This window comes from Phalaenopsis equestris, unplaced genomic scaffold (genome assembly GCF_001263595.1).
Source record: "Phalaenopsis equestris unplaced genomic scaffold, ASM126359v1 Scaffold000094, whole genome shotgun sequence".
Classification (NCBI taxonomy): domain Eukaryota; kingdom Viridiplantae; phylum Streptophyta; class Magnoliopsida; order Asparagales; family Orchidaceae; genus Phalaenopsis; species Phalaenopsis equestris.
The window spans coordinates 2,288,708-2,293,884 of NW_018164536.1; positions in this window are offsets into that span (position 1 = coordinate 2,288,708).

A 5,177-nucleotide genomic window follows, 5' to 3' on the forward strand; every position below is an offset into this window, starting at 1 on the left:
TTCAGATTCCATGGATGGTTAAGTTCATGGGAGTTGAATGCAAATAAATAGGAAAATATACTTTGATGGGTGTAGAATTGGAGATTTTAGGGTGACAGACTAAAATTCCCAATTCGGTCCTATTGATTGAGTACTGAAGTAGAGATATTAGCCCTCAGGCAAGGGGAACATGAGAGCTCCGAAGTGAGAGTCGGTATCCTCCCAGCCTAGCCACGGATTCAGTAAACAAGCATAGGATTAGTCAATGTTCTCTATGCCTGGACCAAAGAGAAAAGAATAGAATTGCTCCTATTTGGCACGTACAATATTTAATGCATTACCAAAGAGAGAAGAATAGGATTGCTCATATTTGGCACGTACAATATTTAATGCATCTAATTCCTTTACGTTATTCAATTCATTGCATAAGAATACTAGTTTTTATTATCTCAAAATTCTCCAAACCAATTCATCCAGAAAGGTGTCTCTTTATAATTGATATTTGCATTTAGTTATAGTTACTATCTTTAAATTTAACACTTGCATTTAGGAGTAGTTGCTAGATAAAACATCATTTTAATCGACATTCCAAACTAAGGACTAATTGTAGTAGGCTAGAAGTTGACTAAGGACCTCTTACCTCGCTTTCCTGTGGGATCGATAAATGGGACTCCACTAGAACCATGTATTACTTGAGTGATACGTATACTTGTGTTTGAAATTGTGACTTTACAAAATTATTATAAATATATAAATCTGGGTAGGGTCAATAAATTCTTGCATATTAAAAGTTGCATTAAGTTTTTGGCATCATTACCTGAGATTTAAATATTCTAGTAGTAGTGTCAAATTCGTGTATTTTTAGGTCTATAAAAAGTCGTTGTCAGCATCATGTCGAGCAATATGAGCAAAAAGTTAGTCGACCCGAGCATACTGACCCTGGCGGGATACCCCACCTGTTCTTGCATCAGGTCTAAAAAAGAAGGTGTTTAGAAGGAAGAAGTGGAGAAAGACGGCCATCCCTAAACTAGGAGAAAATAAGTAAATAATTATGATTATACGTGACGACCGAGCATACATATCCCGAGCGTTGTCTTTTTAAGTCAAAGGTTTGAAGATGGTTGGGATTTTCCCTGCTACATTGACCTCACTCTCCAGATAGGCCTGTTTGGGGGTTCTTCTGCTGGAGCTTTACCCTGGCGCTACATGTGAGCGCCAGTTGTTACAAACACATTGTGCTTTCTGACGCGGATGAACTCCTCTATCAGATTTCAGAGGTGACAACATTCATCCATGTCATGACCATGGTCGCGGGGGTACTGGTTGCATCTCTTCAAATCTCGTAAGGTTGGGTCCAATTTGAAGTGGTCATTGTTTTGGATGATTTGGACTATTTCAGCCATTGACACATTGAGGGGTGTCGAACCCTGCATCTCCCGGTCAACATATGGTAGTTTGTAATATTGGGTCGATCGTTGGTCAGAGAGCCGCCTTCGGTCGTGATGCCCTCGACCACTTCCTTGTTGATCCTGGGACTGAGAGTTGTTGTTGTGGTGACCCGTAAAGGGCCATCCTTCTCCTTCTGTGATCTACCCTATTCTTTTCGTCGTTTTGAGGGATGGTTGGACAACTCCAGCCTACCCTTTGGGGAGTCCTGGAGGTCTTCTTTGGCAAGTATGTACTCGGTCTCCATCTCCAGTACCTCTGCAAAAGTAGTGGGTTTAAAGAAGTTTAGGTCAAACTTGAACGTTTTGCTTCGAACTTCTAATTTCAAAGTTGTTCTGACTATATCAGGCTTCAAGTCTCTAACTTCCAACATCTCATTTTGGAAATGAGTGATGTAGCCCTGTAGGCTCTCATTATCTTCTTGCTTGAGGTCTAGCAGGGTGTTTAAGTCCTTCCTTGTTTTTTTGTACGTTAAAGAAGTGCAAGAAAAAGGTCTTTTAAATTCATAATAACTTGGGATGGTTTTGGTCGGCAGACCGTTAAACTATCGACAGGTGGTTAGGAAAAGTTGACAAAATATCAGATCGTCTACTTGGAGCAAGCCAATCGATGCTTTGAACAACGCTACGTGGTTGATCGGTTGTTCCTCTCTTTGTGAGAATCTAGTTGGAGGATCCTTAGCTTGGGTGGGGGTATCACCTATTTGATTCAATAAGTAAAAGCCCCTCCTACAAGTGGTCGGACAGACACTTGCATCCATTTTTCTCATCGTCTGTTCTCTTGTGTGGAAGCAACCATGTTAGTGTATCGAGACTTGCTTTATCCCTATGCTCCCTGGTTGTTGCTGTGATTGTGTGGACCTGGAGGGTTTTTGGCTGGGGCCCTTTGATTACGGACCTCTTGAGGTTCCGCTTCCAATGGAGGTGTCTGGTCATTCCTCTAGGTGATTGCTGCTGGGAGGACCTCGAATTGCTCTATCATGAGAGTCAGTTGGGTTTATAGGCTCTATACCTGTGTGTGGACGTTCGATTGCGTGGAGTCTCTATTGGGCCCCATGCTTACATTTTCTCTTTGGAAAGTGTCTCTTTTGTAGTCTTTTTCGCTTCACGTTTGTGAAATGTTTCACGCTCACCGCACCACCTTAAGGATATTGAATCCTAAATTGTCCTTTTGCGAGCATGCCCCGAGAGTTTGAATTAAAAGAGGCGAGAGAGAGAGAGAGAGAGAGAGAGAGAGAGAACAGACGAAAATTGAACCCCCTTGGAAAGAGAGGATAGTGCCTGCGGTTATTCCACTTGGGATCGCCCTAATTAAGGCAATCTAATTCGTACAACTAAGGGAGGTGAGAACCATTATGGAAACTGCCCCTAAATAGAATTAAAATGAATAATTTGAATTAATGACCGTCATAATGTTGATGTAAAAAATGATTTATTAGTTTGAATGTCGTCGGACGGTAGACGACCGATCATGTCAATTGGCTGACCAAAATCTGCTCTACCAAGTGGGAGTAGTCGGTTGGTGTAAATAAGGTCGACCGCCTTGACAAGAGGTCTGAACAGTTGGTTTTGTTGGATCTATCACTTCGATCTGACAGTCGACTGATAGGTTGAACCATTTTATTAGGCGAGCAATGGTTCACTTGATGTTTGACTCAAATCTTACAGAGTCCGTGTCTCGTCTATCTGGTCAATCTGTTGTCCCGATCGGATCTTTCCTCTCGCAAGGGTTTGAGGGAATCTTTTTGCTACCTGTGCGAAGTGTCCGACAGGACTAGCCGCTGGGTCGGTTTGCACCATACCCTTCCTTGACGGTTCTTACCGCTACAGAGAAAAGGAATATCTTCGGAGCTTTTGCCTATTCTGGGTTTAGAAATGCAGATTCTCACGCTCCATTGAATTTTCGACCAAATCGCTTACTCTGGAGTGAAACTTCATATCCTCTGATGTTTGTTATCTTAGAGATTCATGCCAGTAGTTCTATTGTATACAAAATATAAAGTTGTGGTGGAGAAAAAACTTCCTAAAAAGCTATGCTCGAAATTATAAATGTATATTTTCTTTCAAAAAATCAAACATCAATTTTCTTGCCGCGACTACATTTTAAACAAACCAAGTTGAAAAAATCAACTTTCAACCTCAAAATTTTCTAAAAAGCAGCAAGAAAATAATTCCTCAAACATAACCACGAAACAGAAAACTATCTCAAACAAACCCTAAATCAAGCAATCCATCTTAACCCGACTCAATTATTTAACATAGTTGTTCTGTGCTTCATCTTCTAACTAAGAAAAAGTCTTATATTCAATGCTCAATGTACATTCAAGTATGTGTGAATCTAATAGAATATAACAATGTTTGGAGAACATTAAGAATGATGAATCATATTACTTGTGGGCATGCAATTATGTCATTCTCATGATTGAATTAGTTAATTATTTGACGATAGGAAGGTCTGGGCTATCTATGGCGCAAGCGTGGCATCTAACGAGCCACGTGTCCTCTCTCTAAGTGAGATAAGATTCTGCCTTCAACATTTTGTAAGAAATTTCAGCAAAGTACTTGCCATTTGGACAAGAAAAGTGTCATTCCCATGAGACAAAGAGTATAGTGCCGTCACTCTTTGTACAAAACCAATACTCTCCTCTCTCTCTCTACCTCTATCTTCTCTCTCTACCTCTATTTTCTCTCTCTATCTCTATCTCTATCTCTATCTCCTCTCCCCTCTCCCCTCTCCCTCTCTCCTCTCTCCTCTCTCCTCTCTCCTATCTTCTCTCTCTATCTCTATCTTCTCTCTCCTCTCTTCTCTCTTCTCTCTTCTCCCTTCTCTCTCTTTAAGATTACGATTACTCCAATCATGGAGTTCAATAATTGCTCGCCAATTTTCTTAGATACTCAGTATTATTTTTATTCTTATTATTAATCTCTTAAAATATTTATATGCATGTCACTTAATACTTATATATTTACATATCTAACCCATTATCTTCAATTTTAATATATATGTCATTTTACTAAAAAAAAATTATTACGTACGGAATTCGCATGCATGCTGAGATGCATGCTCCAGATACGTGCACATTGTTGTATGCATGTTGTGCATCAGAGTATAACACTGTTGTACACGAAATTCTCGTGTATACAGAGTTCGTACGTAATATTTTCTCCATCTTGCATGTACATGAGTAGATATATTTCACTTTTTTTATAATTAAAAATAGTGATTTTTAGATGTGTAAATACATAAAGATTGGTTGGTATTTATGTAAATACATAAAAAATTAGGTGGTATGTAAATTCATCTCATTGCTCAAATGCTCACTGCCGACAATTCAGATCTTGTCTTGTGATTTTTCATTTATATAATTTTATATGTTTTGCTTAACCTCTTTGAATGATAAGCATGTAAATATTAAAGTTTAATTGTTAGATTTAATTTGTTTAATTAAGGCACATTTAATGGAATATTTTAAATTCATATTTATAATGAAACAATCACCATTATTTTAAATCAAATTTTAATTTGAATTTTATTTTAAATAGAAAATAAAGGTCAAAAAAATTATTAATTAGTTTTTCACCTATTATTAGGGTTGTCAAAAAAGCTCGTTGTTCGCGAACAGTTGGTGTTCGGTTCGTCAATGAGTTCGTGTTCGATTCGTTCGATAAGTAAACGAGACGAACGTGAACAAATTTTTTTTGTTCGGTTAGTTAAACGAACCAAACACGAACAGTGATGCGTTCGTTCGTGTT